Below are 25,000 nucleotides of genomic sequence, written 5' to 3' on the forward strand. Positions count from 1 at the left end.
CGTTAAACAACCGACCGACGTGGACGAACACCGAAAACTTCTGTCAGCGAGCAGTTCAAGACCCCGATCACCGGGGAAAACCGACCGACGAGGACTTCTGTCAGCGAGCAGTTAAAGAGACCGACCACCGGGAAATACACCGACTCCTCTAACTCTGTTCATCCGAGATGCTGGAGACTGAGAGGTGTTTAGGCCTTCAGTGTGTGTGTGTGTGTGTGTGTGTTACGGACAGCGCCTTAAAGAGACAGTTCACCCGTTTCTTCTCGGCCTGTAAACACTGACTTTCATTGTGTTTGTTTGTGCTGTATGTGTGTGTGTGTGTGTCAGTGCTGACGTCACTCCTCAGAGTGTTTATCATGACAGCGAAACCGAAATCGCTTTAGAACAAGCTTCATTTATAGTGTGAACTGTTCCTTTAAGAGCCAAAATCAGACACACACACACACACACACACAGGCCAAACTGAAGTAATGCGGGTCATCATCCTTATGCTTATCTTTATGTCTGAGATACTGAGGGTTATTCAGCACAGCTGTGTGTGTGTGTGTGTGTGTGTGTGTGTGTGTGAGACACATCAGCTCATGTGTGTTTACTGCACAAACAGGATGCGTGAATACACTTCTGAATGCTTCATTTCTTGCACAGACAGATTGTTTCTCTTCATAAGTCAGCGGTGTGTGTGTGTGTGTGTGTGTGTGTGTGTGTGTGTGTCTCTCATTATATGAATCAGCATTCCTCAGCATCTCGGATGGATGTTAGTAATTTCCCCGTCTCCTGATGATGGGTCTCTTTAACTGCCGCAGTATTCCTGAAAGTGTCCTTGCACACGACTAGAACAGAACCAGAACTATTGAAGCAGTGTTTACATGACAGAGTACTTGAATGTTCTGGGATTATACATATGTGAACAGTGACGCATGGGGGGCTCTTGCTTTGCTCTCGGGGTCCTGCTGTGGTGTTTTCTCTGTATTTTATGTTGGAGGTGTTGCTGGATTGTTGATCCGCGTCTGAGAGCCGGTCGGTCGGTCGGTCTGCAGGATCGCTCCGCTGATGTCAACACAAGTGTCTTGCACTCACAACTGGAACTTAACCCCCTCCTCGCCCCCCCCAAAATCCAGCAGCGGAGGAGTTTTCTCTGCTGCACAGCGTCTGGCTCGCGGAGCGCCCCTCTGTGTGAACCCTGTTGCTTATTGTTGATTTGATTTGATCTTTCTCATTGTTGGAAACCACTTGGACGTCCACTTCCCTTCTCGGAGAGCGCACGAGGACTTTACCGTAGTAGCGCGAGGACGTCAGCGCGTCGAGTGCCTTCACAAAGCTGAGTTTAGTGCCAACCGTCAGGAGTCTCACACCTACACTTTCTCAACGTTTACCCTTCTGAAGGCCTGCGCTCACGCAGAGCTGCTGTTTCAGTTGAGTTTTGGTTAATCTCCATCACAGGTACTGAAGAAGAGCCCCCAGACTCGAGCCCACACACACACACACACACACACACACACACCACTGTCTCCAGTATCTTCTTCTTCTTCTTTTGATTTGTTGTTATTTTGATTTAACAAATGTGATGTACTATTCTAATCCGATTGTACGTTTGATTTCAGGCGAGCGTTTTACCCGCTGTCTGAGTGTTTTAAAAGAGACTTTTAATACATGCATTTTTAAAAAACTAAACCACACACTTTCTGCGCAGTTCTTTCGCTGGTCTGGTGTTTGTGCACGTACTGGCGTGTGTGTTGTGTTTGGATGATACTGTACTCGCTGTGGATGGTGTTCGGGTGGAGTTACAGTACGGCTCATGTAGCGGCATCATGTGACCCGAGCGTCACATTCCACAGCTGCATACTTCACTGTATGAACACTACACTGGCCCGTGCATCACACACACACACACACATGCGCGTGCTTCTTCTTCTTCTTGTGAAACAGATGTTGCGAGCGTTTGCTGGAGATTTAGAAATAGCCGATGTGTTTTTGGCTGTGTTGAGCGCGAGGCGTTGGCTGCTGTGTGTAATTACACATGTGTGAAGTATTCTTCTCCTCATTCCTGCGTCTCAGAGGCATAATGTAGGGCTTCAGCAGCAACGCTGCATTATTTTTGGCCAAACCTCAGAAGCTGAAGGTAATAGCGCTGGTCTTTGAGTGACTAGTGTCTCTCTGGGTGGAGAATTTGAGGTTCTTGAACACTGAGGATGGTGGGAGAGGCGCAGTCTGGCAGTTTGAGTTGTGCAACATTGGGAAGAGCTGACCTTGTTTTCTGCAACACACAGTTTGATGTGGAAATGGTTTTTTTAAATTGAAAATAATCTGTTATTTCGACAGAACGAACATTGGATCAACTCCAATTACTTCATGATGCGTCTAAAATAGTTAAGCGTCTTCCAACTTACTGCAGAAAATGCTTTTCTTACTGTTTCTAGTGCAGATATCAACATGTTTCACTTGTCTTGTTTTCAGAAATAATGAGTCAATTAAGTTAGTTACGCCTTAACAAGCAAAATTCATTCATTCATTTTGTTTTTAGCTTAGTCCCTTTATTAATTAGGGGTTGCCACAGCAGAATGAACCGCCAACTCATCCAGCACATAAGCAAAATAATCTGCCAAAGTGATGTTATATTTACTTTTGACATGAGATTATTTCACTTCTTGCCAAAACTTGGAATATTATTCCTGAAAACAACACCGTTATCTTTGCTCATCTGGAAAAAGCTTCTTGATTTAAGAATTAGCAGATATTTACTAGAAACAAGACAAAAGCTCTTAAGTAAGACAATCATTTGCTGCAGTGAATTATTTAAAATCTTTTGAGTGTAACTCGTTGATGTTATTTAAGTTCTCACTGTTTCCGCATGCGTATATTGTTATCTTAAACACTGCTGTTGGTTAGTTTCAGTTTGGGCCTTCGCAATTTCTGCACAAGATTAAATGAAAAATAATTAATTATGTTAATTAAAACAAACATTGGATTAACTTAAGTTACTTCAACTTGTTACATCTAAAAGAACGACATATTTTGACTTCATTCAATTTCATGACAATGCATAATTTTAGGTGTATCAAAGTTTTCACAGCTTCACCTTCTTAACTTCAGAAGCAAAGTGTGCAGTACATGCGTTGAATATTGACTATAAAGTTTTCTAAGACATTGATTTGGGGTGATTCTGATGGTCAGTGCATCTCCATCAAATATAATACTCCACCTACAAGCAGAAATGAGTGTAATGCACGTAAATAAACAGCATTTTAAGTGTTCTGGGCAGCCTAGCAGTAGAAATAATCAAATGTAAAAGGGCAATGTTTAGTCCTCAAGTTAAGTACAGTTTATTTATGTTTTAAAAAAAAGCTGCCTGTAATGAGCAGGCCTTGTGTTATGGACATGACATCACATCCAGTGCTGTTACTAATACCAGAACACTGATGCTGAAATATGTAGTCACTAAAATGATTGCATTTATTATTATCTCTCCTGTGAATTTTGTATTAATTTTCAAATATTTTTCAGGTGGAGATTGTTTTCAATGCATTTTTCAACATTAATTTCAATATTTTAAATCCAAAATCTCATTTCTTTTGTCTTTGCCATGGTAATTGCATAATATTTGACTAGTTATTTTGTATGATACTTGTTTTCAGCTTGAAGTGACATTTAAAGGCTTAAGAGAAAGATTTATTTGAGTAGCTAATAAGATTAAGTCTTACTGTTTTTACATTTATTTTTATATATATATATATATTAGCCAAACCAACAGAAATAAGACTCTCCAGAAGAAAAATAGAAAATAATTAGAAAAATGTCCTCCACTGGGAAATATTTGCCAAAACATTATTTCTGTATATATTCAGCAGACCTCATTTGACTGATCGCTGACACGTTTGATCCCGTTTAGTCATTGTTCACCCAGTAATGTTCGTTCTGTCTTTATTTCTTCACTCTTTGTGTTCTTCTACACCTGTTTCACTGGACATTTTCAGGCTTTCTGCTGGATTTAATTCTGAAGCGGAAGCAGAAGATCTTCCATTTAAAAAGCCATAATGTACAGTTCACCCAAAAATGTCAATTCTGCCCTCATTTCCTCTTCCTCAACTTGTTCCAAACCTGTTTGAGTTTCTGTTGAACACAAAGGAAGATATTCTGAAGAAAAAAACACAGACTTCCATTGTGTTTCTGGTTCCTATATTGCTCTCAATGTCTGCTTTTCTGCAGAATATCCTCCTGTGTGTTCAACAGCAGAAGCTAATGGTGTTAATGATAATATCAGTATTAATAAGAACATTTTAGAGCCGTTTTTCTTTGTTTATGAATATTAACACATGGTTGATTAACAACAACCAGCAAATACTCTTTCATTTGACAACAAACACACTTTACATTCCTTAACAAGAAGGATTAAATCAGAAAATAAATAAAGACAATTAAAAGCAGAGCAGGGAGGTTGGAGGAAGGTTGGGTTTTGCTTCTTTTAAGGAAAAACTCATTTAATTTTGAGTCATTCTTCAAACAACACAATATAATTGCAGATGTGTGGACTATAAACAAGGCAAATGTGTGTGTGTGTATATATATATATTTAGTGCTGTAACAAACTTTAAATCTATATTTATGCTAATTCATAGTTCACCTCCTCTCCATCAACTCTAGTGTTGTGTTCAGACACTGGGTTTATTTTGGTCTTGAGCAGGTTTTAAAGTGGCGTCTACTATTAAAAACTCATTTAGAACCTCATTCCGGTGGTTGGACTGCCAACATTTCTCCAAACATCTCCTCAGAATCATGCGTCAGTCGTGCGGGTTCATGATGAACGCTTATTTGGATGTCGGAGTGTGTTATGGGCTTTTTAAAGGGCTGTTTGCCAGAGGAAGTGCCGTTATTCTCCACGGTTTCACTTCCTCCATCTCTCAGCTGATCTGTGGTCAGTGGGCGGGTGACTCTGCTGGTGTGTCATGTGATGCTGTTGCCGTGGTGACTGCCGTGTGAAGATTGTATGTTTTAAGTGGATTAAGAGCCGGGAGTGTGTTGATTCTTCAGTTGTGGCCTGTTGATCAGTGTGTGTGTGTGTGTGTGTGTGTTTAGCCAGGCCTCTGTTGGAGGAGCATTGCAGCACAGCTTGAGTGTATGTGGGTGGTGTTTGTGCATTTCTCTCTCGTTCTGTGGCTCTGATTCTCTGCTTCTCTTGTGCTGCTCTTTTATTGCTGCTCTCAGATCGAGTGATGCTGGAGTCGGTCTGTTTTAGATGGAATCATTACTGCTTTATTTACATAGCTTTGAAGAAGAAAACTCACTTTTATAACACAGTAGTGTGTGTGTCAGGTGTGTGTGTATCTCCAGCAGCCTCTGATGCTCATCATGAGTGAACTGTGTTCATTATAATCAGACTTGATGCAGGAACACTGTGATGGACATTCTCCTGCTGTACCTGTCATCAGAGGAGGAAAGCCCCGCCCATTATTCTTCATCTCATTAGCATGTCCAGCAGCCCTGAGTGAGAAGCAGCCGTCTGTCCATTAGCCATCAGAGTGTTTGAGCTGCTGAAGATGATGTCAGCATAGACTAAGAGGATTATAGATGTGGAGTTCTAGATGAACAGAGACAGGAGAGACATAGACTGACACAAGCATCAACACACACTGAAGCACACACACACACACACCTGACCAGCGCTCACAACACACACACTGCTGCTCTACAGCTGTCACTATGCTCATGCAAATGCATCTGAAGCTCCGCCCTCTTCTGAAATAAGCTCATTTGCATTTAAAGCGACAGTCACCAAAACACCACAATTAGGATCAAAGCCTGAAAGGGTCAGTTTCAGAGCTGGAGAACATTATCTGTGTGCTGTTCTCAGTTAAAACTCTCTCTCTCTCACACATACACACACACACACACTCTAGAGACACATTTACATCTCATACAGAGGCAGAATAGCTCTACTTTAAGTTTAACTAATGTAAATAGTCATTGTGTGTTCATGTTAGTATTAGATGAACTAATGCAGCATATAGTAGAGTGTGTAAGTGATGCCACTTCTGTCAGTGTGTGTGTGTGTGTGTGTGTGTCAGTGTGATGTTGAGCAGGCCTGATCTGGGAAAACCCTCAGATTCCAGTCATTGTTGTCATTCCGCCTGGGCTTGTCTGCATCCCGATGGAGAAGAGCTTCAGACTGCTGTGCAAACACACTGATCCTGATGTGTGTGTGTGTGTGTGTGTGTGTGTGTGTGTGTGTGCGTGTGCGTGTGTGTGTGTGTCCACAGCTGCAGGCCCTCGGGTCATTATTAGATTATATATATTATATTATTAGTTTGCAAACTCAGAGAAACCCAAGGCTGAAATGAAAAGCTCAGCCATATCTCTGACACATCATCACCAGCAGCAGCGTGCATTAAAGATATCTTCACTTACACTACTTCATTTAGATGTCTTTAACTGAATCTGGCATGCTCACACGTCACAATAATGTATTTACCAACATCAGCTAATATTGCATCAGATAATCTTGCACAGCATTTAATAATCACACTTCAACATTTACTGATGCATTAATATTATGATGATGTTATCAGTAGTTAATGCAGCATGAGTTAAGATGAACTAAAGATGAATGACTGTATTTCTGTGCTATAACAGATCAGGCAATACTGTAATAAATGTGTTGTTCATGTTAGTAAATGCATTAACTGATACAACCTTATTGTAAAGTCTGACCTCTGACATTGCTATCCCTAAACAAGTAAAATATATATATATAGATATCTTCTTAGGTCAAATGGAGTTTTTCCCGTCTGACATTTACTTTTATGAGCATGTTTTATGCTGTATTCCAGTTTTGCGCATGCATTGACACATTTAGCTGGACGTGACGTGTTTTTTTTGCAGATTCTGGCTGTAATCTCTGCTTGGTCTCTGGGCTGTGAGGTGTTTTTGTGACTGTGGAGTCCCTGAGTTTGAGAAAGCTCTGAAAAATCTCTTCTCTTTTGGGCTTTTCCCTTTTTTCTGGAACAGTTTACATCTAGTGAAGGGACATTTATCCGTGTGAAGTCCAGAGTTTAGTGGGAACACTTTAACATGGAGTTTCCAGAGCACTGAGCAGTGTTGATGCTGGACATGTTCCAGTAAATATTGATGATATTAACATTAGCTGAGATGTTGGATGAGTGTTTGTTTATATTGTTAACCGGGGAAACCGGATTGTAAATGGTTACTAATCTGAATATTTGTATTTATGTATTGAGTTTATTGTTCACCGCTCATATCAACAGTTTTAATCCTATTTGTTCAGTTGAAGACCAATTAAGATGTGTTGAAGCAAATCTCTCTTAAACAGTACTTTAGAAATAATTAATAATAATTCAATATTAATAAGGTGACATGGTGTCTCTGGCATCGCACTGCCTCCTCACAGCACTCCGGTTGCTGGTTTGAGTCTCGGCTGGGTCAGTGTGTGTTTCTGTGTGGAGTTTGCATGTTCTCCCCGTGTTGGTGTGGGTTTCCTCCGGGTGCTCCGGTTTCCCCCACAGTCCAAACACATGCGCTATAGGGGAATTGATCAACTACACTGGCCCTAGTGTATGAGTGTGTGTGTGTGTGTGTATGGGTGTTTCCCAGTACTGAGTTGCAGCTGAAAGGGCATCTGCTTTGTTTAACTTATGCTGGAATAGTTGCCGGTTCATTCCACTGTGGCGACCCCTGATTAATTAGGGACTAAACCAAAGGAAAATGAATGAATTTAATATAAATATTAATAATGTTCTCTTTACATGTTTTTTCTTTATTATTTTTATTTTCATAAACTATTGCATTACATTTAAAGCCTTATGCTTTGTTATAAATATATCTGTGTGTGTGTGTGTGTGTGTGTGTGTGTGTGTGTGTGTGTGTGTGTGTGTGTGTGTGTGTGTGTGTGTGTGTGTGTGTGAGTTTCTATCTGCAGTATTGAGGATGTAGTGAAGCTGAAGCTGCTGCTGTGTGTTGTTCAGAGCTTCATGATTCAGATTTATTAAATAATTTATGATTATATGATGATGTAAATGACTTATAAACGGTCATGTGATCTGCTGAGGGTGAGGAAGGTCATGTGACAGCAGAGAACTCGCCATCTGACGCATAGCTAATAGAGTAAAGTCTGAGATCTCACACACTTTGTTTATGGGTTTCGATGAACAGGGAAGTGTCCTGTAATGCAGGTCTCTATTCTGCTGCCAGGAGTGTGTGTGAGAGAGTGGAGGGTGAGCAGACCTGTTCGTGTGTGTTTATGTGTATGTGTGTCTATGTGTGTGTGTTTGTTTTATTTAAGCTCAATATTATTCACCCCTTCAGCAATATTAGTGTTGGATTGTCTCCAGAACAAACCACTGTTATACAATGACTTGCCTAATTACCCTAACTTTACCCTAATTACCCTAGTGAAGCCTTTACATGTCACTGTAAGCTGAACACTAGTGTCTTGAAGAATATCTAGTCTAATATGATGTGCTGTCATCATGGAGAAGAGGAAACACATCAGCTATTAGAGAGGAGTTACAGTAAAGTCAGTAGTTGAGTTGGTTGGTTACTCTTTATGGATGCGTTACAGTTCTTTTGCGTTACCTTTTCTGACGTTTGCTGAGGCTTGATCTCTTTCAGAAGCTGCAGGGGTTTTCTCTGTTTTTATAGAGGAGCTCTGTGATGAACAACACACTCTATAACCCTCATTTTCCTTTAAACACATCAGTAATACTGTAGGATAATGTTATCCTCTGAGAGCCTCCTGAGCCAGAGCTCTGCGTGCCGTATACACAGGTTAATGACTGATGACAGCAGTGTGTGTGCCTCCTTTAGTCTTATTAGCGCAGTAAATCAGTGTCATTGACACTATAGTCCCCTTCTCCTTTTCTTCATGTGTACAGAATAATCAGAAACTTCCAGCATTGCAGAAATATACACCAGAACCATCCTGCTCTCTGTTCCTGCAGTCCTCATCTGTGCTGGATTCAACATGGATTTAATTCAGCACTTTATTTTTTACAAGCTGATTAACTACACTAATTAGTAACTCAAACATTCATTTTCCTTCAGCTTAGTCTCTTATTCATCAGGGGTCGCCACAGCGGAATGAACCGCCAACTATTCCAGCATATATTTTACACAGTGGATGCCCTTCCAGCAGTAACTGGGAAACACCCATACACACTCTTATTCACACACACACTCATCCACTACGGCCAGTGTAGTTGATCAGTTCCCCTATAGCGCATGTGTTTGGACTGTGGGGGAAACCGGAGCACCCGGAGGAAACCCACGCCAACACGGGGAGAACATGCAAACTCCACACAGAAACACCAACTGAGCCAGCTGAGACTCGAACCAGCGATGTTCTTACTGTGCTGCGACACCAGTATTACTCAATTTGTTTAAGTAATGAGGTGCTTTGCTTGGTAGAAAAGTCATTATAATGTAACAAGTGCTACTTGTAATGTGTTTCCCCCTACACTGTGTGTGTGTGTGTGTGTGTGTGTGTGTTTGTGTGTTGCTGTAAACACTGATGCTCTTCTCTCCTGCTGGTTCTTCATCATCATCATCATCGTCCTGCAGTGGATCTGACAGTAATCTCCTGCCGAGACGGTCTTGCAACATTCTGGAGAATTACACATGAGCAAAAACACGCCTGTTTACTGCGCCACTCTACAGTGTGTGTGTGTGTGTGTGTGTGTGTCACTGTGGAAGTCTCAGATTAACTGGGTCAGAGTTTAACCAGCATCAGTTCATCACTTTTATATCCCTTTACTCAACTCTACAAAGGCTAAGCGTGAGAATATTCACACTGAAATCATCTCTATACTGCACACACTGATCAACCTTACTGGTTTCTATAGTCCAGATAAATCAGTCAGATCAGCATCTTCTAGAGACGAACACTAAATATAGTGTTGTGTTCAGCAATAATGAGTCAAAATGAAGAGAGTTTCACCTTAAACAAGCAGAATATTCTGACACTGAGGAAGAGGAATCATGTTGGTTTTGACATCAGATTATTTTGCTTTGTATCAGCTTTCGGTAATTTAGGGCGGGGCTATCAGTCCTATAGGGCGGAGCTATCAATCATAGAGGGCAGGGCTGTCAATCAGAGGGCGGGGCTGTCAGTGTTTGTCCTGTGTCTGCTCTGCATTCATCAGTTCTCCTTTATTTAGTTGTCATTAGCCGCCTTCCAACAATCCATTCCTCAAAGAATGAAATCATGCGCTGCAATTCATTTAAAAAATATTTTCAGAGCAGTTTTGAGTGGATTTTCATCCCAGGACAAAGGACAAACTTATCTTCTGTGCAGAGTTAAATGAGCATGATCTCTCTCTAATGATGGAAACCTGATGCTCTGCTGCTGCAGTTCAGGGATTGACCACCGGTGGCGCTGCTGAGTCTCTGCACCTCAGTGTGTGTGTGTTTATGTGTTTATGTGGCAGATCACATGAGCCTCTGCTTCCTGTTGTTCCAGAAAGGAGGAAGTGCATTTGTTGCGACACTACTGTGTGTGTGTGTGTGTGTGTGTGTGTGTGTGTGTGTGTGTGTGTGTGTGTGTGTGTGTGTGTGTGTGTTGTGAGATGTCAGTGTGAGCGAGTCTCTGCATGTGCTGCAGACTCACTGCTGCTGCTGCTGCTTTATCTGACAGATGCTGCTCTGGGATCAGTGCTCATACTAAATTCAGATCTGAGATTTGCATTTCACTGGAGTGTGTGTGTGTGTGTGTGTGTGTGTGTGTGCGGCGCTCTGTCAGGAAGGAAGGGTGTTTCTCCGAGTCTTCCTGTCTTCAGTGTGTGCTGTACGCTGCAGTTTCTCCTCCTTCAGCTCCTCTGCTGTGGTCTTCAGGTCAGTGTGAGGGTCAGGGGTCACTCGGGGTCACAGACGGGCTCACAGCATCACCATCAGCAGGAGGAGACGCACAGATGAAGAGGAGTGTACGACGGACAGTTCAGCAGTTCCAACGTGCTCACAATCAGCAGAAGTGTGTGTGTGTGTGTTCGTTACTGTACTTACCTCACACTCACACTCACACACACAGTTTGCCCTCATCACATCTCATTAGCAGGAGTTTAATTACTATTAATCTGAGCAGACGACCCCTTCTGAGCTCATGATGGGCTGTGACGGACAGTCGGAGAGTCCAGTGCGCGTGTGTGTGTGTGTGTGTTTTTGTATGTGTGTGTGTTTGTGTTTGAGTGAGTGTACATGCATGTATGTTTGTATATATATGTGTGTGTGTGATGCTGAGTTCCTGCATCCTCCGGCTCTGCTGGTTGCCATGGTGATGAAGTTGACTCACTGTGAGTCTCCGCATCCGCTGTGGTGCTCAGCTCTGAGTGCTGCTAAATGACTGTAATGAAGAGTTAACACTGCGCTTCTCTAACAGAGAGTGTGTGTTTAGATCAAGACGAGGACGCTTCAATTGCGGAGGTGTGAACGGATGAAGATCATGTGGAGAAAATTCATTCCACACACACACACACACACACACACACACACACACACACACACACACACACAGCATTTCTAGTGCCAGTGACCCGTAACATGCTTTCACATGAAGGCAGTGAGGTGTGAATAACAGGATCTGCAACAGAAATCTACACAGGATAGGAGACTGAGCGTCAGAAATGTGTGAAATCTTGATATGACACACACACACACACACACACACATTTATTTCACTCACTTATTTGCAATAGTTCACTTCTAAAACATGCCAATTACATGTGATGCGGTTTCCGGTTTGTGCATTTCTTCATTAGTTCTTCGTTGTTGTCTTGATAATAGAGATGATGAGCTGGGCATCATGTATGACCGTTGCCAGTGTCAGGTATGAGCCATATAGCAGTCATGTCATGTATGTACATATGTGGATAGAGAAGCAATACAGCAGACCTCTATGACCTGTATGTGCACCTCAGTTGATGCTATATGTGGATATATACTCGTACAGGTTTCTCCATGTGGGAAAAGCCACTTGAGCATTATTCTCACATTATTCCCCTACACTCCTACACACGATACTGAGGTCACCTCTTACACTCACTCAGTTTTGGCGGGTTACAGACACAACAATGGTGGCGTCATGATCAGTCTTGGTAAATAGTCCAAGAGCTACAGGATCTTTAGAAGTTAATAATGGCCGAGTCAGCAGAAGCAGAACTAAACGTGTGTGCTGAATCCAACAAACCAAAAGTGCAACAAAGAGTTTCCCTGACTGATGAAGCACCAGATCAGCTTATAATGAGTTTACAGTGATCTCACACACACACACACACACACACATGCACACAAAGCTGAAACTCTAGAAGCAGATCAGATGTCGTGCTGCTTGTGGAAGCGCTCTTTAATCCCGTGTTTGCTTTGGTAAACTCTGTCAGTAATGCAGGATTTACTGTCATTAAGTGTTTACTGTCGCGTTTAATTACATCATATTCAGGATCTGCTTCCATATGAACTAGCAGCAGCACAATAACACACACACACACACACACACACACACATCTGTTCTGGATTACGCTGAATGTGGACACTCGCTGGACAATGAGCTCTTGAAGTGTCACTAAACAAACACAACACACAGCTTTGGGCTCGATGTTACCGCAGGGGAGTGTGTCTGTCATTAATGCTCGCTACACCACGCATCAGAGAGTCTCCTGTTTAAATCTGATGACGAATGGACAGAAATGACAGCTGAAATCACACAGCTCACTGTTTTAATCCAACAGGCCAATATTTCCAGCTGAATATCAATGAGGCTTTTTGGTTTAAGTTGGGCTAGCAACCACACAGCAGACCATAGCAACCACACAGGAGACCTTACCACTACGCAGCTGACCCTAACAACCATCCCAGAGACCCTAGCAGCCACCCAGCAGACATTAGCACCACCCAACAGACCCTAGAAACCACACAGAAGAACATAGCAACCACACAGGAGACCTTACCACTACGCAGCTGACCCTAACAACCATCCCAGAGACCCTAGCAGCCACCCGGCAGACATTAGCACCACCCAACAGACCCTAGAAACCACACAGAAGAACATAGCAACCACAGAGACCATATCAACCACCCAATAGAGCACAGGTGTCAAACTTCGTTCCAAAAGGGCCGCAGCTCTGCACAGTTTAGTTCCAACCCTAATTAAACACACCTGATCAAACTAATTGAGTCCTTCAAGCTTGTTTGAAACCTACAGGTAAGTGTGTTGGAGCAGGGCTGGAACTAAACTGTGCAGGGCCTCGGCCCTCCAGGAATTGAGTTTGAAACCCTGCAATAGACCCTAGAAACCACTCAGCAGACTTTAACTACCGACCAGAAGACACTAGCAACCACCCAGCAGACCTTAACAACCATTCAGTAGACAATAGGACCACACAGCAGACTCTAAAAACCTCCTAGCAGACCCTAGCAACCACTCATGAGACCTTAACGACCAATCAACTGACCCTAGTAACCACACGAGACCATAGTAACCAACCAGCAGACCCCAACGGCCACCCAGTAGGCTTTAACAACCAACAAGCGGACCCTAGCATCTACACAGGAATCCATAGCAACCAATCAGCAGACCCTAACAACCACCCAGCAGACCATAGCAACCACCCAGGACACCTTGAAACCACATATGAGAACCTACCAACTACCCAGCACACATTAACAACCACCCAGCAGACCCTAGCAACCACACAGGAGACTATAGCAACCAACCAGCTGACACTAACAACCAGCCAGGAGACCCTAGCAACCAACCACCAGACTTTAAAACCATAGCAACTACAGAGAGCATAGCAACCACCCAGCAGGCATTAGCAACCTTGCAAGAAACCCTAGCAACTACTCAGCAGACCTTAACAACCATCCAGCAGACAATGGGACCACCAAGCAGACCTTAACAACCTCCTAGCAGAACCTAGCAGCCAACCAGAAAACATTAAAACCATGCATGAGACCCTAGCAACCACCCAGGAGACCCTAGCAACTAAAAACCAGACTTTAACAACCACCTAGCAGACCATAGCAACCACCAAGTTAATTTACTAAAGATATTGTCATTAAAAGTTTTACATTTCAATTTGGATCATTTAATTTCATAATTTGACTGCTCATTTGACTTGTTGAGCAAATATGGTTTTGTGCATCTTGAAGTCTGTCTGCTGTATTATTAGTGCACTTCTAAGAGCACGGAGGCATTGCAGATTAACAGATTAACTGATGCAGTCTCACATTATATTACTGAGACAGGAGCTTCAGCTATTGGGACAGCTGTGTCTTATTCTCCAGTCGCTCGCTGAACAACACTACATCTCGTCCCCTACTGAGTGCATATGTGGATTAGTGTGTATTTGAGACAGAAGCACAGAACACACCCATAATCCTCCGCTCACACAAGCTGAAACAAGACAACAGTGTCAGACCACAGCACACACACACATACTCAGTACTGAACTGTGTGTGTGTGTGTGTGTGTGTGTGTGTGTGTGTGTGTGTGTGTGTGTGTGTGTGTGTGTGTGTGTGTGACAAACACAAGTCTGTTAGTGACATATGCAAAGAAATAAATAAGACGCATTCTCTCTTAGAACAATAGTGCCAGCCTGGGCTTTATCTGACATTATTTACACACACACACACACACACACACACACACACACACACACACACACACACACACACTCATTAGGGTCTCAGTAGAGTAGTTTGCAGGCCTGTAACTGAACCCAACCCAACCTTATCAGCTGCAGGCCAAAAGCAGAGCTGAGAAACACACACACTCACACACACACACACACACACACACACACACACACACACACACTCACTCACACACACAGAACACAGCAGAGGAGAATGTAGAGCTGAGGGTGTGTGTGTGTGTGTGTGTGTGTGTGTGTGTGTGTGTGTGTGTGTGTGTGTGTGTGTGTGTGTGTGTGTGTGTGTGTAAAAGTAAGAGAGAGAGATAGAAAGTGTGTGTGTTTGTTGTTATTGTGTCCATTTGTGAGAGAGTGTGTGTATGTAACTCTTGTTTCACACTCCTACAGTCTCACACATACACACCAACACCTGCAGGATACAATGATCCAAACTCCCACACACACTCATGCACACACTGAACACAATCACTGATACACACAAAGATGCAGTAAACACACACACACACACACACACACATGCTCAGTTCAGGTGAGAGTCTGACAGGTGAGAGTGTGTGTTGCTTTCTCAGTTCAGGTCAGAAAGAAGAGAAGTGATCCTGAAGAACTGGTTCTGCCAACACACACACACACACACACACACACACACCATCAGTCTGGATTCTGGACACACACACACTCACCTTTGCTCTGACACCTGTGTGACTCAGATTGTGTTGCTTAACATGTTGCTTACTTTTTTATCCAGTGATGTTTATGACACACAGAGGAACACCATTGTGTGTGTGTGTGTGTGTGTGTGTGTGTGTGTGAGCGCGCGCATGTGGAAGCTTACATCACTGTTTGTGTGTTTACATCTGTGTCCAGATTAATAACATCTGAGCAAACACTGTAAACACTGCAGGACACAACATTCCAGCGGTACACACACACACACACACACACACACACATACACAACTACACCCACACACACATTCATATAAAACACCAGGTCACTTTCACACTGATCACTGGGAAAGCATGTGATGTTTTTTTTCTGAAATGCGGAAGTGTGTGTGTGTTTGTGTGTGTTTGTGTGTGTGTGTTTGTGTGTGTTTGTGTGTGTGTGTGTGTGTATTCAAAATACATGCATCTGATGAGCACATGTGAAGTTTGGATCGTCTCAAAGCCTTAACATTTGTTTTCCATAACTGATCCTCCAACATAAGATGAACACACACTAGAATGCTGTGTGTGTGCGTGTGTGTGTGTGTGTGTGTGTGTGTGTGTGCGTGTGTGTGTGTGTGTGTGTGTGTGTGCTGATCGCTCATGTGATTGAGATAATCATAGATAATTTCAGCCTTAATGACAGAAAGAGTCCCTCGTGCTCAGTCTGACACACTCTTACAGCATTTAACACACACACACACACACACACACACACGACTGTAAGATCAGGCTTATCTGAGATCATCAGGAGAACAGGAACGCAAAGGTGCAATTTAGAGAAGCAGGAAATGCAGGGAAATCCTGGGAATGTGAGTCATAAAGCTTTACAGCTCTGCGTTCACACACACACACACACACACACACACACACACACTGTATATTCTCTCGTCTCCCCCTAAACTTAACCCTCACAGCACACACTCTGCACTTTACGTCTTCACACTCCTGCATTCTGCCTCATCTATCAGCTGTTTTCCTCATGGGGACCAAATTTAACTGGTATTGCTATACTTGTGGGGACATTTTATCCTCATAACACAAGGTTCATAAGAAACACACACACACACAACTGTGTTTCCCTCCTGGTGAGTGTGTTTCTGATGTCCTAAACACAGAGATTTCTTCAGTCACACTCCACTGCTGCTCCAGCATGGCTATCAGACAGGAAGTGATGTTATCCTGACTTCCTGCTTCCCTTCATCCTCTTTGTTAAATTAGGCATTGATGCACTCCACATCTCCACAACACACATTAGGCCAGCTCCGTTTGACTTGATTATTGGAAATAAGCATGTGATTTAGTGAAGGATTGTATATATCTACTATTCCAGCATATGTTTTACACAGCGGATGCCCTTCCAGCTGCAACCCAGTACTGGGAAACACCCATACACACACTCATACACTACGGCCAGTGTAGTTGATCAGTTCCCCTATAGTGCATGTGTTTGGACTGTGGGGGAAACCGGAGCACCCGGAGGAAACCCACGCCAACACGGGGAAAACATGCAAACTCCACACAGAAACACCAACTGACCCAGCTACATCCAGAGGGACGATAGTGAGCGCTGTGCATGTAAAAGCACTGTGCTGCAGCCTGTGTGTGTGTGTGTGTGTGTATCTTGTGTTACTGCAGCGGTCAGTGCAGGGTTCGACCCCAGTGTGACCCCGTCTGATGCCTCTCCTCTGCTCTCTCCTCCTCTCGTGTCTGTGTAGCGGTGTGAAGTGTGTGTTCAGCACATTCCTCTGCTGTAGCGCTGCTTTCATCTGCTGCTGCCTGTTAAACCTCTGACATCTTTATAGCGCCGACCTTTCACCTGCTCACTGAACAGAGAAACCCTCGCCTCATGCTAACACAAACACTGGCTGAGCGTGTGTGTCTGTCCGTCCGTCCATCCATCCATCCGTCTGTCTGTCTGTCTGTCTGTCTGTCTGTCTATCCATCCATTCCTTTTTGTCTGTTTGTGTGTTTGTTTTTGTGTTTGTTTGTTTGTTTGTGTGTGTGTATGTGTGTGTGTGTGTGTGTGTGTGTGTGTTTGTATCTGTCTCTGATTGTGTGTGTAAGAATCTGTCCTGAAGTGTGTACGGGTCTGCATGTTTCAGTCACAAGAGTTCCATTAGCGGCATTAATGGTTTCCTCTGGGTTTCCTGCAGTGTTTCCAGCGGTTTAAACACTCTCTTCAGTGTGTGTCGTGTCCAGCGCCGGGAGTCTCATGACTGGCAGGAATAAGAACTGCTTTGTTTCACTGTTTCCTCTTTTATTTTTTCTTCCACCAGCAGAAAACACACACACACACACACACACACACACACACACACACACACACTGCTGACAGCATTCAGAACAACTGATATGTGCCAGAAATATGAGCTGCAGTCTGTGTGTTTGAGTGAGTGTCTTATATTCCCAACATTATGAGGACCAAATGTCCCCACAAGTATAGCCATGCCAGTTCATTTTGATATTGTGGGGAGATTAGTTTGGTAAAACAGCTGATAAATCAGTCAGAATGAAGTGCAGAGTGTGAGAGAATACACATCACTACAGCTGTGTGTGTGTGTGTGTGTGTGTGTGTGTGTGTGTGTGTGTGTGTGTGTGTGTGTGTGTGTGTGTGTGTGTGTGTGTGTGTGTGTGTGTGTGTGTGTGTGTGTGTGTGTGTGTGTGTGTGTGTGTGTGTGTGTGTGCGCGCTAGTGTCTAGTGGTTCATCAGCAAGGCGGAGAGCGGATCAGTGCTGATGAACCACTAGACACTAGCGCACGGCCTGTTCAGCGTCATCCGTGTTGTGTTAAAGAGACAAATATAACTACAGTAAATCATAATAAATAAGCCTACACCGACTATAGTAACATACTTGAGTTAATCTGTTGTGGTGATTCTACAGTTGCTATGGTAACACAACAACTACAGTAATTGATCTGTTGTGGTGATTCTACAGTTGCTATGGTAACACAACAACTACAGTAATTGATCTGTTGTGGTGATTCTACAGTTGCTATGGTAACACAACAACTACAGTAATATAAACAAATGAGCAAATACTGTAGTTCTGTACAACTACAGGGTATATTATACTACAACACACCTCAGTTTACTGTAGTATAAATGAGCAATATCACACGAGTAGCAGTACGATGTGGCTGCACATCATTGCTCATTCCCCAACGTCACTGTAGAGCTGGTGTTTGAATGATTCTCTAGCGTAATGTCTAAAGTGATGACGAAACAGCTGATTTTGCTCATATTTTAAGATGATAACCCTGAACAGCAGGACATGCCATCAGTCTACAGAGATTTCCCAGTATTTCCCTGCTGCAATCAGGAGATCACAATAAATAACCCTGAAAAAGCCAAACTCACTCAATACACGACAAGTATATGGTAAATACAGCACTACAGCATACAGAGGAGAGAGATCGACTTAGAATATCACTTCTCTGTTTAACAATGATTAGATCAGCTGTAGTTTTAAATGACGCTGCATTTTTCCTCCTCTATTGTGGGTCTCTGTCTCCATCTTGTGGATGGACAACATCAACAGTCTCTGTTCTACTCAGACATGTAAATAAACTGAATAGCTGCAATCTAAACGACTGCCTCCCCGACTGAATAAGCCTCAACAGTACATGATGTTGTCCAGCAGCTGCTGTAGACTGTCCGTCTGTAGACTGTCCTCTGCCTGTTGCTGACTGTATGTGGGCGGAGTAATACACAAGGGTGAAGAGGCCGGACTGTTTCAGAATCAGCCAATCAGATTCAGGAACCAGACAGGACTGCAGTATAAATTAAAGTACACTGCAGTATTAATCAGTTCACCATACCAAAACCATCAGCATTATGATGAGCTCTGGTCATTCCTCCTGCTCGAGCCTCTGTGGATGGTTTTCCTTCATCAGCACAAAAGGAAGTTTGATTGCTTGTTGTTTTCTGTCTCTGTAAGTAAATCAGCTGCTCATTGTTTTAATGAGGAACCGAGAGCTGTGAAAGTGAAGAGCGGATCCTGCACGCGGCTAAACTCTCCCAGCAGATCAGTCTGATTACTGGAAAACAAAACCAGTGATGGATGACTGCAACACACACACACACACACACACTTTCTGCTCTGTAACACCTTCAGCAAACCATGCATTAGCATTCATGTCCACCTCTATACACTGTGAACAAAATGCTGGGTCATTGTAGCCTAATGTTGGGTCAAATATGGACAACTGGGATTATCGGTAGTTTATCTGTGGATTATCGGTAGTTTATCTGTGGATTATTGGTAGTTTATCTGTGGATTATCGGTAGTTTATCTGTGGATTATCGGTAGTTTATCTGTGGATTATCGGTAGTTTATCGGTGGTCTTGTGTGTTCAGTCCTCTTCAGATCTATTTCAGTAGAATGTGCTTTAGATGCTGATCATGAAGTGAAGATGAAGCTTTGGTGTTTCTCACAGCTCCAGCTCTGCCAAACTCACACTCCGCTGATCCTCCGCTCTTCACCCACACAGAGCCGGCCAGCGCTCAAAATACCGCGCTCATTCACAGGAGTGTGTGTGTGTGTGTGTGTGTGTGTGTGTGTGTGTGTGTGTGGGAGCCGGACGCGTCTCAGACTGTGCTGGAGTCTGAATCATGACCATCCACAAAGTCAGATCTGCCTCAGCTACAGTTCACAAGAGCACAACTGTGTGTGTTTGAGCCAAGATGGTGGACGAGGAGGCTGATGTGTGTGTGTGTGTGTATCTGCAGGCAGGCCTTTCTGAAACACTACAAACACACCAGCCCACGCTCACACACACACACACACACACACACACACACACACCGAGCGGACAGAAAATGAAGAACTGAACTTCAGACATCACACACACCCACGACTGTATAAGTGTCCAGGAACATTATATAAAACAGCACAGTGTGCTCAAATGTTGCCGGCTGAGAAAAACAAGAGCAGAAATGTGTTTAAATACAGTTGAAGAGTGTTATTCGCCCGTCTGTCAAAGTGTCATTATTTTACATATATTTCCCAAGGAGCCACTGTGGCCTCACAGCAAGAAGGTCTCTGGTTTGAGTCTCGGCTGGGTCAGTTGGTGTTTCTGTGTGGAGTTTGCATGTTCTCCCTGTGTTGGTGTGGGTTTCCTCCGGGTGCTCCGGTTTCCCCCACAGTCCAAACACATGCGCTATAGGGGAACTGATCAACTACACTGGCCATAGTGTATGAGTGTGTGTGTGTGTGTGAATGAGTGTGTATGGGTGTTTCCCAGTATTAAGTTGCAGCTGGAAGAGCATCCGCTGTGTAAAACATATGCTGGAATAGTTGGCGGTCTAAAGCATGGATCATCCTGCCTTGTATCAGCGGTTCAGGCTGGTGGTGGTGGTGTAATGGTGTGGGGGAGATTTTCTTTGGGTCCATTAGTACCAATTGAGCATCAACGCCACAGCCTACCTGAGTATTGCTGCTGACCATGTCCATCCCTTTATGAGCACAGTGTCTCCATCTTCTGATGGCTACTTCCAGCAGGATAACGCAGCATGTCATAAAGCTCAATCATCTCAGACTGGTGAACATGACGATGAGTTCACTGTACTCAAATGGCCTCCACAGTCACCAGAGCTCAATCCAATAGAGCAGCTTTGGGATGTGGTGGAACGGGAGATTGGCATCATGGATGTGCAGCCGACAAATCTGCAGCAACTGTGTGATGCTATCATGACAATATGGAGCAAAATCTCTGAGGAATATTTCCAGCAGCTTGAAGAATCTCTGCCACCAAGGATTAAAGCAGTTCTGAAGGCAAAAGGGCTCTGACCCGGTACTAGTGAGGTGTGCCTAATAAAGTGGAATATCAAAACTGTTTTTGGTTTTTACTGTATTTTGAATAAATAAATGCAACTTTGCAAAAAGATCTGAAAAAATAAACACTGTAAATTTCAATGATTTTACAATTAAAATTGTATATAAAATATAATATATACTACACATAAATATGATTAATCTCTGGATTTCTACTCTTTATTAAACATCTACAAACACCTGTTGAAAAAGCTGAAATTGTTCGTTTACCCTTAAATTAAAATATCTTCTCCTAAACTGTAGTAAGTTTCTGTTTTATCTGTGGAATTAAAACAAAACAAGATATTGTAAAGAATTCTGGGAAAACAGACACTGACATCAGTACAGAAACAAATACACTGATGAGGATTATGAACACAACTGGAGGAGTTTCACACGCAGTTCCTCTTTCTCACCAGCAGAGGCTGCTCATCTGCTCTGCACCTGGACTTCATTTCCCATCAGCCACTGCAGCCCACACACTCTCTCTCTCTCTCTCTCTCTCTCTCTCTCTCTCTCTCTCTGTTTCTCTCTGTCTCTCTCTCTCTCTCCCTCTCTCTCTCTGTCTGTCTCTCTCTCTCTCTCTCTCTCTCTCTCTCTCTCTTGCTCATCATCGTCTGGTCATTCGGTGTTTTCTCTCTGTGCTTGTTGTTTGTCTCATATTTTAATGGGAGATATTCTGAAGAATGCTGGAAAACAGCTGTTGACTTCACGTGTTTGTCTGTTGTGGTTGTTCCTCTGTGGATGTCATCATCTGTGTTTCAGCATTCTTCAGAATATCTTGTATTTTTTGTATTCAACAAAAGAAAGAAACTCGTAACCAATTTAGAACTACTGAAACGAGAGTAACTGATGAACTGACCCTTTAATTCAGGATCATCAGTTCCAGAGCCTGCATTTCCCCCTAAACTAATGAAAATAGCATCATTACTGTAATAAAATCTGGTCATCTATTGGTCTGTTGAATTCATTATGTTGTTCAGGAGAGAGAGAGAGAGAGAGAGAGAGAGAGAGAGAGAGAGAGAGATCGGTCATCTTGTTTGCTTCTTCATCTGCAGTTTTTAATTAGTAAGTGTAATTAAACAGACACAGAGGCTCTCGCTGAGGATATCTGTGACTTGCAGAGGTCAAACTGATGTGCTCCTGTACAGATTAATATTTAATACCAATTAGAAAGAGCAGAGCCAAGAGAGCTGTGTGTGTGTCATATATCTGGATAATGTGAGTTATAAAACTCAAATCTCACACTCAAAGATCAGCATAAACAGCTATAGCATGTCCTAAAGCTACTATAATAATAATAATAAAAATATGCCTCTGATGAATTACTCTGATAGACCAGAACAATGTGATTAGACTGCTGATTTATTGATAAATATGTATTCTAATATAAAAGATATATTTTAGGTACATTTGATATAAAAGATCTTAATGAAATGTTGCTTATTCTGTGACTCTGGCGTGTGCATGTTAGATTTCTGACTGTAAATGTGTGCACACAGACAGACAGACAGACAGACAGACAGACAGACAGACAGACAGACAGACAGACAGGGGTTTTACTTGTATTCAGCTCTTCCTCTGTGGGTGAGTGGAGCTCTGCTGCCCTCTGCTGTTAATATCTCAACAATGAACAAACTGAAGTCTGAAAACGGCAGAAACATCAGTGCTGTGTAATCTGGTCTGAGAAGTGAGTAGAGCTTCATTATCTGCCTTCTCTCTGCTGAACTCGAGTGAAGCTGATCTGATTAAATGTCTTCACGGTCAGAGATGGAGATGAATGTGATGAGCTGCAGAAATGATGATGATTATTATTGTATTGTGGAGTTTCATTCATTAACCCACTCGTGCTACAGAAGTTTTCAGAACAGCTGTGTAAATATTAGCACCTAACTTTATTATTAAAATCATGTTTTTGCTTACAGAAAAACATCAGAATATGCTGTAATGTTCCCTAAAAGTTGTGTAAATGTTAGCAGGCAACACTTTCCTAAATGCATGTTTTTAAAACATTCTCGTGAACATTTTAACGTTCTTAGTACATTAATATAATTAGAATAAACTGTTCTAATCACATTTAAAAGATCTTTCTGAGAATATGAATATAGCATGAGACTGAGGCGTTATGGAAACATTGTGTTAGCTGAGGAGAAGCCAAAACGGCAATGAGAGGTTGGGAGCTCTGTGTGTAAAAAATAATCTGTTGTAATCGGTATCAAATAGTAAAGCCTTTTATTTTAATGGGAGAAATACTTTCTGATTATTTTTCTCAGAGTTTGCATGCTTATAACTCAAGAAGGATTGATTATATCTCAATATGCTTATATTCTGCTGCTTTCTCAAAGTTTTTCCTTTGATATTTACATGTGTAAGGCACCGTCCTCTCTGTTCCCTTATCTGACACATTACACCAATGTTTATACTGTTCAGGATAATGTAGAAAGACTCATTCTGTACTGTAATACCATTTAACCTTTACTCTCTCTCTCACACACACACACACACACAGAGTGAGATCTATATAGTCTAGTTTCAACTATAATCAATACATATTAATAGAGCATTGAAGCATTCAGAGCATCTGCACTGAATTGCAGATGTTGTGTAAATATATCCATACGGCTCTGATCATCTTCTTTCTGAACATCTCCTGGGTGTGTGTTGTGTTATTTCACACACTTACATTCACTTCTAATCACAGAGTCAAAAATCAGCCATGAAGCAGGTTGAGTGTGTTATCTGTGCAGGTGGATTGATCATGGGTCTGGGTGTTACGCTGCTTCATGTAATGTACATGATCATATCTGCAGTCCTCCTGTCTGTTCTTCTGTTTCAGATTCTCACTGACCTAAATAATGGCCCAGTTTCAAATGAGCCCAGTCTCAGGTTAGAAGCTGCTGCATGCAAACGTGATCATGATAAGAACACACAGCGAGCCCAGAAACAGAGAGTTATACCACAGTCATCCAGCACCGACACCGACTCTATCACCACATGACAAACACAGTACTATAGTAACTTATAGTAAACTAGCAGTACTGAAGTAAAGCTGTGGGGATTCCACAGTTGCTATGGTAACATGACAACAACAGTAATTGATCTGCTGTGGTGATTCTACAGTTGCTATGGTAACACGACAACAACAGTAATTGATCTGCTGTGGTGATTCTACAGTTGCTATGGTAACACAACAACTACAGTAATTGATCTGTTGTGGTGATTCTACAGTTGCTATGGTAACACAGCAGATCATAATATGCATCTTTAAACAGTTATAGATGCTTCACAGGTTAGATGTGTTCTTGTCATTTACAGATAGTGCTCTCAGTCTAATAAAGCTGATGTTGTGGATTTGTGTGTTCTGAGTGTGTCCGTGAGTCTCGCTGTGAGTCGTGTGGCTGTTGTTCAAGTCTCAGACTCTCTTGACTTCGCTGCTCTACTGAGTTATTTGTGGCTGTTCGGAGAGTCACTGGGGGCCCGAACTGAATCATCTGCACAGGACCAACTCTGGATGCGCTTTAATAATATCTCACCTACTTCTCACGCATTTCGGATTCTCTCTCAAGCTTTTCTGCTGATATTTGCTTAAAGGATGTGTTTGCTGTAATATCTCATCTTTCATCAGACGCTCTGTTAAAGAGACATGAGGGATGTGTAAGGACTCAGTCTGATGGGAATCTAGTGACCGATGAACAGCTTCTCCTCCTGGCTTCAAGCGGACAGCAGGACGACTTTCAGGTGAACTCAGCCTGCCTGGCTTTTATTCTTGCATGTAATGCTGTTACTGAATGCCTGTTTTTTTAGAAAGAGACTAACAAAAGATGAAGAAGCG

General features: G+C 42.7%; 2 protein-coding genes across 2 annotated transcripts in view; both read left to right on the forward strand.

The window, feature by feature from the left end:
• The window catches only part of rap2b (RAP2B, member of RAS oncogene family), a 2,537-nt gene extending 866 nt beyond the window's left edge, over positions 1-1,671 (forward strand). Inside the window, exon 1 of the mRNA NM_001001729.2 lies at positions 1-1,671. This exon is cut by the window's left edge and continues 866 nt beyond it. The gene's annotated coding sequence lies outside the window, so the exon portion shown is untranslated.
• shank2a (SH3 and multiple ankyrin repeat domains 2a) overlaps positions 1-25,000 on the forward strand; it is a 70,047-nt gene that overhangs the window by 11,205 nt on the left and 33,842 nt on the right. Inside the window, exon 2 of the mRNA XM_068214978.2 lies at positions 24,794-24,906. The gene's annotated coding sequence lies outside the window, so the exon portion shown is untranslated. The remainder of the gene's footprint in view (positions 1-24,793; positions 24,907-25,000) is intronic.

This window comes from Danio rerio, chromosome 18, assembly GCF_049306965.1.
Source record: "Danio rerio strain Tuebingen ecotype United States chromosome 18, GRCz12tu, whole genome shotgun sequence".
Taxonomy (NCBI): domain Eukaryota; kingdom Metazoa; phylum Chordata; class Actinopteri; order Cypriniformes; family Danionidae; genus Danio; species Danio rerio.